This window comes from Rhipicephalus microplus, chromosome 2 (genome assembly GCF_043290135.1).
Source record: "Rhipicephalus microplus isolate Deutch F79 chromosome 2, USDA_Rmic, whole genome shotgun sequence".
Classification (NCBI taxonomy): Eukaryota; Metazoa; Arthropoda; class Arachnida; order Ixodida; family Ixodidae; genus Rhipicephalus; species Rhipicephalus microplus.
Window position 1 is genome coordinate 281,864,313 of NC_134701.1, and position 15,481 is coordinate 281,879,793.

Genomic DNA, 15,481 nt, shown 5'->3' on the forward strand with positions numbered 1-15,481 from the left:
CGTCGACGCGCTTGCAGTGAAGTGTCGCCGCATAGGCTCCGCCCAGCACGAAGTTCGCCTTGTCCAGAATGTGCCGTGTTACTACTGAACTCTCCCTGTTGTTTTCTTTACACAGTATGACATCGTGCGAGAAAACTTTGGAAGCAGCGACGGTGCCTGCTCCAGCGTTCGCCAAGTTCACTCTCCGCTTAAACTTAAAGATCGGTTAGTATTTCGCCTAACGTCTGTGAGCCGCGGACTTGCATTTGGGAGCCACAGTACACCCATAAATGATGCCGGCATGATGACATGGTGTGGGTCTTTTTCGCAGAACCACAAACCATAATTGATTTTAAAGAGTCAGCTACAAGGTGTAATCACATAGGTACTTCAAAAGCACATATGTATGCACCACATCAACAGAGTGAAGATGGCAATAGAGGAGGAGGAGGAGGAGAAGAAGAAGAAGATGAAGATGAAGATGAAGATGAAGATGAAGAAGATGATGATGATGAAGAAGAAGAAGATGATGATGAAGAAGATGAAGATGATGATGAAGATGATGATAAGAAGATGAAGATGATGATGAAGAAGAAGATGATGATGAAGAAGATGATGATGATGAAGAAGATGATGATGATGAAGAAGAAGATGATGATGAAGAAGATGATGATGAAGAAGATGATGATGATGAAGAAGATGATGATGATGAAGAAGATGATGATGATGAAGAAGATGATGATGAAGAAGATGATGATGAAGAAGAAGATGATGAAGAAGATGAAGATGAAGAAGATGAAGAGTGGCAGTAGTAGTAGTAGTCGTTGCATAGATGTCTTTATACCTTTAGACAGCAAGGCGTTGATGTCATATCGGGACAAGATATTCTAAAGTACAAAGGAAGCAATCAGGTGCAGTTCAAAACAAACTAGAGGGAAGAACTACGGTTCATGAAATTCGATGGAATTAGGAAGGAACATGATATATGATGTATATTTAGAAAGGTCGGTAAAGTGGAATTAATAGGGAAAAGTTGTGTTTTGACGCAAAGGATCAGTGTTTTGCTAAGTTGAGGCCCCAGCTGTACGCCTGTTGGGAGAAATGCACTGGAGCAAATATTCCCTGCAAGATTACGTGCCTTTCTGATGCAGCAAAAGTCTGGAAGAAGTTTGTACGTTGTACTGAAAAAGCCATGACTTTCGCCCAGGCGACTCTTACGGAACACCCATTTTGCCGAAGCACGGGGATTCAATGCTTATGAAAGCATTAAAGCTATCGTAATCTAAGTAAGGCCATAAGAAAGGGTGGTATACTACGCGCACAGGTATACCCGCGGGCAAAGGCGTGAGGAAATGGAAGTGGAGTCATTGCAGCATTAGTTCACTGTATATAGCTGTAGGGTTTAACGGAAAAAAAAAGAGACAGATGTGCAAATTTCTGACATCCACTATATACGCACGTGTTGAACCGGAATATCTCGAGCAAGCTGTGGGACTGTTGCGGCCCCGTTTTGTTGGGAGTGCAAAAAATATCATCATCACTGTCGTACATGTATTACAGTAATGATTACACGCTGCATACTTCGTGCTGCTAAGCTCGGGAGCGTGGGTTCGATTCCCTGTCATGGCGGCCGCTTTTCGATGGAGCCGTAATAAAATACCACCAGTGTGCTTACATTAAGGTACACGTGTTAAAGAATTCCAGCTGTTCAAAATAAAACCAGAGCTCTCCACCACGGCGTTCTGCATAATCATGTCGCGGTTTTGCCTCGTAGAACTCCAGTTATTACTAAATGCTGCAGCCACGACGTGGCTGCGTCTGTTTACACTCTTTGTCAGCCATTGAAACTGACTGATATTTGTGCAGCTGCAGCTATACGAGGCTTCCAAGATGGCTTGACTGGAAGAGGGAGTCCGTTGCAGATACGAGCAACATTACTGCCGCACAAGAGACCAGCGTTCACTGACTGGGGTACGTTCTTCTCATTTAGGTATCGTAGTTCATTACTTTTGGAAAATACTTGTAAATAACTAATTGAACTCGAATCAAAGAAATGTCGAAAGGTTTTTGTGCGTCTTAGTAGTGCGCTACGGACATTTAATTGGTGTGGATCAATGTGCGGCAATAGAGATGTCTCTAAGTGAACAGAAATCCCCAAGTTCAATTGGGGCTGAGACTTCTTTCATGACTTCATGATCTGTACAATACAAGTAAAGCTAATTTGAAATAAGTTTCACAGCCTCTACTGGTATGCCTATGTTTCTGACTTCAAACTTAGTGTTTCCATCCATGGTCGCGTAATTTATGATCGACGTCTGATTCTTTTAAATCGTAATTGAGCTTAATGAGGCAATAAGTAGTTGGTAGTTAGGAGCTCCTTTTTCTTGTTAGCATCTTTGGGAAACTCGGACACCAACCTGTCCAAGAAAAAGTTATTCTGAAATGAACTTCCGTTGTTTGTTGTGTGTAAAGGGTAAAGTGTCTGCGTTTCTTTCACATTTATGTCCTAAATTTTTACTTAGATAATTGGACTTTCTGTTTGCGTAATAATGAAGGATAGCTGCACGGATAACTCGGATCAACGCACTGCAAAAGAGTTGACTGTTAAGCGAGTTGGTGCTTTGGCATAGAAACCATCGTGACAGCGCAACAAAACACGACGCACAGGATGAGACAGACGAGGACAGCTGCAAACTAACAACTGGCTTTATTCAAGGAAGATCCACACCTCTCTATATAACGGCGTTGAAATATAGAGGTGTGGATATTCCTTGAATAAAGTCTAGTTGGTAGATTGCGCCTGTCCTCGTCTGTCTCTTCTTGTGTGTCGTGTTTCATTGCATTCTCACTATCGTCTATAGATGTCAGACGCGCTGTTGTATCAAGATATTGTGAGAACGAAGCTCTTAAAAGCTCGAGGTAAAACGTCCGCCGTTTGCGAAAAATCCTCCGCGCCGTTGCCTAGCAATAGCCAAGCCACCTCTGCGCGTCACCTGGGTTTAACTTCGCCTAGCGGCGCACTCGCGCGGCGCCAAGCGATGAAAGGACCGCGTTTCTGCGGTGCCACAGCCATGTTTGTGTGTAAGTTTATGGCGCTGGAGTTTCGACATCCTTGCAAGGCCTGTGACAGGCTGTGATTCGACTCTGTCTGAACGTCAAGGAGAGACCTACAGCATCAGCCAAGAAGACCTTAAGATTGGTCTAGAGCTTTGTTATTTCTTAATTTTTACACGGCGAGTGTAACCACCATTATTTTTTTAATAAACAAATTCTTGTAACTTCGTTTAAATTCGTCGCTTCCTTACATTAGATTGTGACCGTTTTTTCGCGTCATTCGCGTCATTAGTACTTATAACTACTGTTTCTTGTTCCGGTTAACTTCCTGCTTAACATTTTTCTATCTCTTTCTTTTGCGCCTTAATACATTTGATGGATTCGGGTGCACGCTAAAAAAACACCAGGAGGTCAAAATTTCCGGAGCCTTCCCCTACGGCGTCTCTCATAACCATATGCTGGTTTTGGGACGTTAAACCCCACATATCAATCAATTAATACATTTGATAGATTCACCTCCTATGCTGAATGATAATAATGATCAAATTGTACACAACCTACACTTCCTTTGCTGTAACGCCTAAAATTTTGTCTAGATTGGTCTGCTTGTTCGAGAAAAGTTTACCTTTAACGGGTCCACATAAATTGCAGCCGTATATAGTCAGCTTCACGCCTGCTTCTCGATTACACGTAATCGTCAGCTTTCCACTGATCTAAACGAGCAACACAGTGCTGCAACGATCTTTTAAAGGGAGCCGGAAAACAAAAATGCAAAAAAGGCTGTGCCCCCGTTGGCGCCTCGCCGTTTGTCTGTCAGCATGACGCGCGACCTCACGCGCTGCCGAATTAAGCATTCAGGCACTCTTTTTTTTAAGTATTTCTCTTATAGATGAAGAAATGCATTAACCCTTCGACACCGGTGGCCCATCGTGGCACGCGTGTGCTCTCTCTATACCGGCGCTTCCTTTCGAGACTCCAAACCACACCGAGCATTGCTGCGGCTCTCGACAGCATCTGTGTTTCCAGTCGCGACGAACAGAACATCGGGGCGCAATTTAGCGCATAATTAAAGGATCGCGCGCGCGTTGGTTGTTTCGCCCTCCCCCGTGCGCTTGTGAAACGCTTCCTGGCGCGGAGCGTCGGCGCAGCACCAAAGTGGAAACATATTGCCACGTGGCTAGGCCGTGTAGCTTCGCACGGCAAGCTGCTGCTGTTGTTTTTTTTTTGTTGTTGTTGTTGTTTTGCCTTCGTTTCGCGGTTCACACGAAGCCGAGGACTGCTCGGGTTCCCATAATCTGTCTCAATGAAATTATGCAGCGGCCGTGTAAGGCTGGAACTGTCGTAGGGTACGAGGGGACAAAGAACTGTTATAAATGGCGGCTGCTTATCATGTTGCCGAAAATCGGTTGTACGCCAAATATTTTAACGGTGCCATAGGTAGATGGTGGTTCCACAAACAGAGAAAAGGAGAGCGGAGAACAAGGTTGAGGAGGAAGGTACAAAGGAAAGGAAGGAAGGAAGGAAGGAAGGAAGGAAGGAAGGAAGGAAGGAAGGAAGGAAGGAAGGAAGGAGGGAGGGAGGGAAGGAGGGAGGGAAGGAGGGAGGGAAGGAAGGAGGGAAGGAAGGAGGGAAGGAGGGAAGGAAGGAGGGAAGGAAGGAGGGAAGGAAGGAGGGAAGGAAGGAAGGAGGGAAGGAAGGAGGGAAGGAAGGAAGGAGGGAAGGAAGGAGGGAAGGAAGGAGGGAAGGAAGGAAGGAAGGAAGGAAGGAAGGAAGGAGGGAAGGAAGGAAGGAGGGAAGGAAGGAAGGAAGGAGGGAAGGAAGGAAGGAAGGAGGGAAGGAAGGAAGGAAGGAAGGAAGGAGGGAAGGAAGGAAGGAGGGAAGGAAGGAAGGAAGGAGGGAAGGGAGGGAGGAAGGACATCACACTGCACGTGAAAATAAATATATGTCGAGCACGTGAAAATATATATAAGGTGGTGACGTTCCAGCACAATACACATTGCATCTTATTCACAACACGTGCACAGGAAGCTTTGTGCTTACGTGTATGAGTTATGTATGCATGAAATAATTCGTTTTATTTATTATTATTTAGTAATCTCAAGTGCCGCTAGGCATATGGATCACTTGAAGGCACTTTCATAGGCACTTGAAGCTGTAAAAGAGCGCGTCCACTTAGGACAGGTAGCAAGCGCTGCACCGAACTACGAGATTGAATGACAGATGAGTTGGCGAAAACCGCTCATCATTGCACGCAAACGTGTCTCATTCCTGTATCTCGATATGGTGTAAATAGAACTTTAAGAACAACGAAACGTGAATTATGCTTGTCTAGTTGGTTTACAGACAAAGCAAAGGAATCAATCCTATATGCTGTTGATCCTAATCTTGAATGCCAATCAGACCGTGATCTCCCAAGTCGTATCGACACACTTATACATCGCCTAAGACTCGGAACTGCTTACACAAAGCACGTCCTACTTCGTATTCAACGTACAACATCGTCAGCATGTTCATGCGACCACGACGACGAGAATATCTATCACCTCTTGCTCGACTGTCCGAAACACGACACACACTGAAAGGCGACTCGAACAGGAACTCCATAAGTTAGATCCCGAGTGACCATTTGCGTTGCATAAAATACTAGGTCCATGGCCATCTAAAACAAATGGCAAAGCAATGAAGGTGCTCCAACACTTCGAAGAAACGAAGATTTGTGACCACTACTGAGCACAGCTAAATGTGAGCGTGGCGACTACGTGTTTGTTCTAGCCATAGGAGAACTTTTGCTCCCACTTATGTAGGACTGTATATATGTATATATGCTATTTTTTTCTTTTATTGTAACGATCAAGTGGAAAGGAGTAGCCGTCGCCAAGTAACGTTGACAAAAACTCCTTCGTTTATTTTCTATTTCAATAAAAAAGATGTAGTGGATCACATTCGGCAAGCATATTCAACTTTTGACTCGTAGATTGCCACTCATCCCTCAAGAGGAAGGAATATAACAAATGCATCTTGTGTGCGTGTGTGTGTGTGTGTGTGTGTGTGTGTGTGTGTGTGTGTGTGTGTGTGTGTGTGTGTGTGTGTGTGTGTGTGCGCGTGTGCGTGTGCGTGTGTGTATGTGTAAGACTTTCACAAGGATAGGATTGCTATTAGCGAGCAGAATGATTTATGTAACGGCCGTAATTATTTAGTGTAAAATTGAGAAGCGTTACCTGCTGGGGTTGTAAAAAAAGAAGAAAGAAATCACGATCCTCAATCGGCAAAGCCTATCTCAGATACCGGCGTCCAAAACATGGCGGCTACATTGACCACCAGTCGTTCCTGTAGTCTTCCGATGTCTAGCCTGTGTGTGTCACCTGAGGCTTGTGTGTGAAATCAGGTTCTATGGTGTTGTTCCGCCAAGCCAGGCGGCCCGCTGTGAAGAGTGTTATTTTGAATGGACAGGACCATAAGATGCAATTTCTATGCTAAATTTAAACCAAATAAGGAAATCGATTGACAAAAAGTTTGTGGTTGGTCCCGCGAACTCCACAGCTTGCGAATAGGGAGGTAAATACATTTCTTTTGAATATCGATTAACAAAAAAGTTTTAATGAACATGAAATCGATACTCCACGGCCTGCGATTCGGGAGGTAAATACATTTGTCTTGGATATGTCACGGCTGGAAGGAAAGAGATGAAAAGCGAGAAGTAAATTACATAATTAATTAAATTAAATAAAAGTGAAGACATGGCAACTGCGTTCGTGGTTTGCTACCAAGCATTGTGGGAAATATATGATAGATAAGAATGAAGTGCAGAACACCTACGGCTGTCCGTTACGACCACAGCCGCACTCACTGAGGTCATTCAGCTTCAAGAACAATGGAAGCGTTCTTCGCAAGCCTGCGACGCGTAGGCCATGGTACATGGAACGTGATTTTGAAGGATCGTCTGTTGTCTGCAACTTGTGTGACCAATGATGATATCTGAGGTCGTGCGTCCCAAAGCGACGCTATGATAACGAGGCATGCTGTCGTGGAGTGCTCCAGAAATTTCAAACACTCGGTGTTCTTTAACTTGCACTGACATCGACACAGTGTGTACGCGGGCCTCTCGCATTTCGCCTCCGTCGAAATGCGACCACTGGCATCGAACCCTCGACCTTCGGGTCGGCAGCCGAATGCCGTAAGCACCACGCCATCGCGGCGGGCAATTTCTGAAACGCAGTGGAGAATTCAATTCCCGCCGTGGCGGTCGCATTTCGACGGAGAAGGGATGTAGGCCTGTGTACTGCGAGATGCTATAGTGCACGTAAAGAACGCCTGGTGGTCGAAACTTCCGCAAACCTCCACTACGGCGTCTCTTATAATCCTATATCGTGTTTTCGACACATGAAACCCCACATGTGATTATCATATTGTTCAACACAGTCCGAACGACATCACGTTTATTGTAAAAACGATTACAAAAAAAAAACAACAGCAACTGGTGTTCTACGCTCACCCCACAGTTGTATTGATCATCGTGGGATGTTCTGGGTGAAAGAAAAGAGAGCATTCTTTACAAGCGACCACACAAAAATTTGTTTCCGCGCCGTGTGTTCAGGGGCACGAAGCTTCCGCGTTCTAGACAAGTGCCGCGGCGTTGGTATCGTCACCCTACCATGATCATACTGCATAATCAACGACAGTAAGCAAGTGGTAGACCATACTTAAAAGCTGCTATGAAGATCTGCGAAAACTCGACACTTCGGCTGCGATTGTACCCGGTCAACTACGCTGACGTTGACCAAACTCGAATCATTTTCATGTAGGTGCTATTCTTTCCCGCTTTACCTTTTCGTGACGATCTGCATATTTTATTTTTTTAGCATTACAATTGAACTCGTCGCACTGAATTTTGTGGATATCACGTTCTTCTAACGACATTTATGGGCGGACTGACGAAGCCGTACTATTCGCTTGTAAATTATAGAGGCCCGAAACGTTAAGGCTGTGAGGGAACGAAATAATTAGCCGAGTATGTTGGTTCGGCAGCGCCGCAGTAGCTTTGTCTGCACTGCACGCGTGCTCTGACGTGACGATCACGTGCCTGAGCCCGCGCAACCCATCTTTTCTTTCACTGTGTGTGTGTGTGTGTGTGTCCATTGCGTTCGTGTTACGTCCTCCCCTAATTCTACCTCTTCCCCGGTCCTGACGCTAACGCCATGCCACCGTTTCCTGCTGATGGCGCTGTCTCCGTCAGAGCTGTGAAGGGATCTTTTGTATAAGGCGCGTGCAGCGGCCATTACAAGGTCGTACTTTGGTTAGCAGTGTCCCATTCGTCTTTGTTTCGTTTCGCGCGGCCACTCGTCCTCTTTTGGACGAGTAATCAGTAACTCTGAGGAAGTCACAATGCGGTGGTGAAAATGGACAATGGGGCTAGTCTTATGTAACCACGACGGCGTGACAGTTGTCTTTGTGTGCGAACCTTTGTGCGAAATGCGTTTGGTCTTGCGCAAAGCTGTTTAAGGCAGCTAGAAGATCTCAAACTGGTTGCGACGGCCTGTTTTCCGTTTCTTTTTTCTTATAGTTCGACGTTTCTTTCTTTCCGACTAAAACGGCTGACATTTAACAAAGTCAGTCGGTTTGATGTACTTAGCTGGTCTACTTGTTGTGCGGCCAATCCAATTAGTGGATTCCTTCTCTAATACCGGATTGATCGTCCCTCCAGTCTTCTATTATGAGCGCCATTTCTCTCCTGTTGTTTGTGTACGGGTTGCGTATCAGGTTAGCTGCTTTAAATGAACGCAAGGCGTGAGATTTCATTATTGCCCAACTCAAGCCTGTCCGCAGCGACGCCCTCACAGTGTGCGGTGCGTTTCGTTTTGTGTCCCTGTATAGCTGACGCGGTCGAAAGGTCGTTTATCAAATCTCACTGTATGCTTAAATTTATGAAGGTGTTAAAAACACCACACACGAGCATGCGAGGGAGGTGCACGGACAATGCTGCGAGGACAATCGAATGCGTGGCGCGCTATACGCCGCACACTCAGAAGCCCCGTGCGCACGGCGGGCCTTGCATCGGCGTCTCACGTGGCCAGCGTAGCGAGTTTGCCGAGCAGTACGATGCGATAGTAGGTAGTGACTGACCAATTTCTGTTATTTAATTACACATCAAGTCAATAGGAACAGCCACTTTCTTTTTCAATGAAGCATGTCGGCTCAACTTCATTTCTATGTCAATTGTGTGTTAATTTCATTTCGCGAATCGGTCTACGAGCCATTGACTCTATCACGGTTACAACTATTACTTGTTTCACTCGACGGGAAAAAAGCACATTGCTATGTCGTTTCCGACAAGGAGTTTGTTAATAACGGCTACTCATTTCAATGGCCGCCAGTGCTAGGTTTTAGCATATATGTGTTTAAAGGAAACTACAAAACACATGTTGTGGGGCTTTCCTTAAAGCCGAGGCGAGAGACTTTCTTTTAGAACAGTTTTAATACAATTGGTTAAAATAAAACACCGGAAGCCTGACTTAGTGCGTCTGCGTTTAGCTTATTCCGATTTCAGATACGATAAAGCGCTGTCAGAGGCCCATATGGGATCCATGGAACTATCAAGAGGAACTTGCTCGTCGATATAATGTGTATGTAAAAGGTAATGTCCTCTTCGCCTTGTCTGTTGTGGCCACCATGCCTATCAGTAGAGGGAGGAGGCTACCATAATCCCATCCACACACAAAGTGGCAACGTTGTGTTCATCACTAAGAGCCCGGGCATATCTAAATCGGGAAGACCTCCTCACTTAATGTAAGATATGATAGTGTTGAAGGCACAGCGAATGATGTGGGATACTTGCGTTTATCATGAGCCATGATGACATATACAATTCGTACGATTCAGCGAAATGGGGCACAAACGCGCGGGAAATTACGGATTAGATATTGAAATGCGATTAAAGTGTCTGCGCTTGTAGAGATGCCCTGGCGCTCGCCTTCAACCTATACACTGGACGATCATGAGCGCTTCTCTGTGCGCGTGTGTCCGTTCACAAGTGAGAACTCCTTTCTCTCTGTTCGCACATTTCAATCCCATTTTTTTTTCCTTTGCTATCGTAGTTTCCTGCAGATTGAAAGGGATAAATGGATTAGATTATGAAATGAAATAAATGAAAGGTCTTACCTGTTGGGTTCACCTCACAGTCTTTCCTTCGTCGCTTCGCTCTGTCGCGTAAGTTTCAGTAAATGCGCTCATGTAAAAAATCAAACCCTTAAGCACACAGTTGGATTACAGGGTCCTTTGTGCGTTCGTCTGATACCACTCGAAGGCAAAAACCATCTCGTTTTTTTTTCTTATCTGTATAGATGCGTTTACCCTCCCGAAAACTTTCTGCACCCAATATGGTTTGGCACTGGCCAGCTCTGTGATTGGCCCCGCTTCGATCAAGTGATGATGTCTGCGTACTGTCACGTCTAGGTTATTTGACTCCGTGATGGCTTCGAAGTGACGTCATAACGACGCCATTATTTATGCATATCTGTGACGTCACCGCGTTGAATTTTTTTCGCCACTCGTGTTGGCATCTACGCCGACGGTCAATTTTCCCGTATGATGAGACACCTTAGGCTTTAGAATTTTAAAGGAGGACCCAAGTTTTCGCTCGTGACCTCTGTTACGTAGGTTAATCCTTGAGTGTTCACAAACAAGCCGGAGAAATGTCGGCGACTTTGGTCAAACGCTTAATTTAAAACGAGCATTTTTATAAACACCCGAATGACCCGAGAATCAGACAACCCTGTCGCACTCGTGTGCCGTGGCGTAACAAGACGCTTGCTTGCTAACGTCTGTATTACGGCCAACGATTTCATTTCGTGGTCATATGTGCGTACATCAGTCTATTATAGTTTTCATCGGCTCGATATTGAAATTGAACGATTTACAATGGCTGAAACTTTGGCGGAAGAGGACGGCTCCACTCTATGAAGCACATGACGTCACACACGTCATGACGAAATGGCGATCGATGGTGGTAGGCGAGGTCTATAGCTGTTGACTTTCGGGGTTCATTTTGGACAAAAAGTATTCTTTTACAGACCATTTCTCACGTGTTTACAGGTATGTTAGACCATCTATTTCTCTTTCTCGCTAGAAGTAACAATTTGGTGGGTGATCGTGTAATGACCCCGTTAAAGGAACACCGAATGCAACTATTAAGTCGATGTCGATTGTTGAAATAGCGGTTCGGAGACCTCGTAGTGTTACTTTTGTGCCAAATAAGACCTTATTTTGAAATAAAATCACGATTTAATGGTCCGAATCGGGTTAGCGCACTTCAAGTTACCCGCCTGAAAAAGCGGAACGTCTCACGTCACTGTTACTGTGCACAGCGTTGCCTGGCTTACTGCGCGGCCGCCGACACTAGTAGCAGCAGAACGAAAGCAGCGGGACCACAGCAGCAACATCGGCTATTGATCAATTTCCTGCTATTGGCTCCGAGATGGCAGACGTGTTTTGGTTCAGCTATGTCCCGATAGATGGCAAGACCAGTCCAGTTTAGCCATGCAAAAATTCAGAAGCTAGCTTCCTCAATACGAAAATTCAATTTTTGAACGACTCGCGCCATTCCCTATAGTAACGTCCGGTGGTTCTTTCTTTCATGAATCAAACAGAAACGAACAAGCAGCATTTTATTGCGTCTGTTGATGCACGGGAGCTCCTTTATTTAGTGCAGCAAGATCGATTATTAGTGAATAATTGTATGCGGTTCGTCTGACGTAATCGGAATTATTTTGAGAATGTTCTACAGCACCCACGTATTATTGCACATTTACCTTAATTTCTCGGTAAGTAGGGCACTCCAGTTGATAATATCGTCGTTTAAGATGTTGTCTTACATAGAGCTTTCACTCTCACGTAAATTGTAATTTGACTTTAGTGTCCCTTCAATAAAGCAGCCTGTTAGCGGACGTAGGTATGGCAAGAGCACGTAAATGAAGACGCCAAGCTTTTCATGTCTGACGCAGCACGCAGACGAGAAACTTTTCCAGTGATGGCATGTGTACACGCCAACGCTGAAAGCCGGCAACAGGTTTTCGGAGAGGCGACGGCTGCTTATCTAGCTCGACGGCATTTCGTGCTCTTCGTTACGAGGAGGTGGGAAGAAATCGCGCTGAGATCATCTCGCCACGTCGAAGAGGAACGGCAGCGTCTCCAGCGCCAACGTGCGAGATCCAACGTCCCCGACGAAGACCTGCGTTGCCAACGTGGTTTCCATTTCTCGGCTAACTTGTTGGCATCAGCTCGCTGGGGTTTCAATCCAGGCATTGCGGAAATAATAACAACATAAAAATAAGAAGGAAAGGAGATGTGAGCGAGGTGACGGAGAGGGTGGGGCGGAATCTCGAGGTGGGTAATGAAGCGTAGCCTGCGGCTTGATCGATGATGGTTCTCCGCTAGCAAACCGCGCGGGCCGTTCTTTTTTTTTTTTCTATGTAGGGGGGGGGGGGGGGGAGTGGAACCATGGTGCTGCAGCCAGAGAAACGCGCGCCGGTGTTGCGAGTGCGTGGCACGAATTAGCTCGCGCTGACTGCAACGGCCAGCACCGACAAGAACACATTTCTGTTGGTTTGTTCGTGTGTGTTTAAGGGCTTTATCTTTTCGCACTGCACTTTCTTTTATATCCCTCTACCTTTTCTGTCAGCGCTAAAGACCGGTATGCGCAGATTCAGATGTGTACAAATGAACTTTCTTCTCCTTCCATCCATTTTTTTTTTTTCAGGTCGACGCGTTTCCGTGTAGCATTACACCGCCTAGTCGCGCCGAAATCGGCTTCCGAGGGCGCCAAAAAGGGGCAGTGACGCAAATGAGCTGTGCAGAAGCAGAAGTAATTCGTCTTTTGATCCTGCTGCTTTTGTTTGCCCACGTTCGCAGAAATTCGCCGTACTCGTTAACTCCGAATGGCAAGTTGTTTTTTTTCCGCAGATTGCGTCGCACCAGTTGGGAGTGGCGCTCTGTTTCTGCTATAATTACAACCCGAGGCATGGAAACGATGACGCGGAACGAGTTTCGGTGGCTGGCATTCGTGTCGCATGGCACCTCGGCGTTTCGCTGGATGATATGTGGGTAAGCCTTCTACGTACGACTGCGTTATCAGAAATAGATATATGTAGCGGAATGGCATTTATGCGTCGGTTGGACCGCAGAAAGCATGTGCGGATATTTTGATCGCACTCGCATTCCCACCTAGATGTCGATTCAAGTTCGTATCAATCAGCGTAACATTCTTTTTTTGGATATCTTTCTTATATGTGACGTAGTTAGTTCAGATCGTTTGAAAGGTTGTATCTAGCAGCAAGGTGCCAAGTTGGGCTAGTTGGATTACGTTCATAATTAAAAGTTTTGTTGAAGCGCACTAAAGACGGACGGACAAAAGAGGCTGACAAGTACAGCGCCTGCTCTCACAAGTGAAGGTTTATCAAACAGAAAAGGTTCCGGTGCACATGCGCGAAAGACAATGTATCCTCTTTAAATACCTTCTCTGTTTAATAAACCTTCACTTGTGAGAGCAAGCGCTGTCCTTGTCAGCTTCTTCTGTACGTCCTTCTTTAGTTCGCTTCAACAAAATTTTCAATTATGAATGTTGTATCTAGCGTCACATGCCGCATGTTTGAATACTGAATGCAACACGCTGTCCGAAGGATGTCTCTGGGATGGTCGAATATAAGAGACCAGTGTACGGGAAACTTCGTTTGACGAGTCGTCTAGACGCCAGTATACGTTAAGCGAACCTTATAGGTAAATTAAGTATATTTAGGCACCCAATGGCGTCAGTTTTAAAGTTGACAATCGGATACGTTTAGACGCATTCATCAGACAAGCTGTACAATTTAAAACACATTTTATTTAGTTTATTTATTTTTGCTGTGGCCTTGACATTATGCATTGATGGTAATAAGCTCTGTATTAAGTACACCTGTTAAGTGTTCTTTATTTAATGTGACAGCTGGAGGCGCTTTTGCAATGTCACTGTTGTTTTTTTCGTCCCGCTGCAGACGGTGCTTGCTCGGTTCGCGTGTGCAGCAACACTAATCTGCGTTTGTAAACGCGCGCCTAATTAATCGCAAGCATTATATAATCTGAGGCATAGCCGCGTTAAATAGCATAGCTACGTGGAAATAATTAAGTCACTAAACATCCTAAATACCTCATACCTAACTTTAAAAATTGCGTCTGAGAGTTCTACTTCAGTTTACGATATAGCTTTTGTAATTAGGTTTACATAAACCGCTACAGCGGTTTACGCTAGCTTTCGCTACGAGAGCCATGGTGTGATCTCAACAAACAGTTCATGTCGTTTCATGAGTATGACCCTTTTATGTCGAGGGGTAGGGGAGTGTAATTAGGGGCTATTTTAATGCACACTAATGACATCCTCGAGTATAAGGATCAGCAGCTTGCTATTCGAATTTTCCATCTATTTACGCGGTGAACTTGATTGAACACAAATTGGACAGATCCAAGTGTAATGTTTGAGATTCATAATAACATGTGACAATCAAGGTTCAATGACGTTCACCGCGAAACAGCGATTGCGGCAACAATGCGGTAAACTGGGCTTTGTTTTTGAACCTTCTAAACACGCTAAAACAATGGTGAATTGTATCGGACCCTTGGTAAACTTCTAAGCGATAAACAACACGGCCTTGGTGATTCGGATGAATCCACGATCTAGATGAATCGGAACCATTGTTGGACCCGGTCTTTATTTCATTCGAAACGAAACACACAAAACACGCGCACAGTGGATACGCTGATGCAACTTTTAACTCGCTCAAAGCCCTTGCGAAATACATGCGACTGGTGGGAGCGTCAGGCAGCCAAGCTACGCGAACGCGCAAAGGAATAACATAGAAGTGCCTGAATCGAACATCGATCTTGAAAGTCCGGCCGCGACTGAGAACAGACGTCACTTTTCCGGGATTTCCGTCTGTGTGGTTTCTGTTTTGTCAAATTTCTGCATCGACAATCCCTTTCGAGCGTGCGTTAATGTAGCTTTGCATTTCATTTCATTCTCGCTAATGCGAACTGACGGGTCTCGCGCCACTCTCCATTTTAATGCACTCTCTTCGCTGCAGAGGCCGATAATGCGCTGCTTCAAGGATCTGAAATCCTTGAAACGCTCAAGATATCGGAGGGCGAGTGATAGAGTGAAGGAATATAGAATAAGTGTTTCATACTTCACTTAGAAGCGTCGTTCGTTTCTTCGACGTCTGCGGATCTGACGTTCTGGCACAGTGACGGAAAAGAAATTTTGAACATTACCCACGCGGCACGGTATGTCACAAACACTTGTATATTCAATGGAATGAAACTTTGCGGTGGTTGCATTGTGTGAAGGTCGCGACGTTGTCGGAGCCACAGTAGCATATCGCACTATCGGTTGTGCGTGACGGATAGGCGCAGGTGATGGGCGCCA

The 15,481-nt window shown here is 45.4% G+C and overlaps 1 protein-coding gene across 2 annotated transcripts in view; it reads left to right on the plus strand.

Moving 5' to 3' along the window:
* LOC119163272 (uncharacterized) overlaps positions 1 to 15,481 on the plus strand; it is a 59,015-nt gene that overhangs the window by 13,095 nt on the left and 30,439 nt on the right. For both annotated transcript variants that reach the window (XM_075882148.1, XM_075882147.1), the window contains one exon: positions 1,846 to 1,950. The gene's annotated coding sequence lies outside the window, so the exon portion shown is untranslated. The remainder of the gene's footprint in view (positions 1 to 1,845; positions 1,951 to 15,481) is intronic.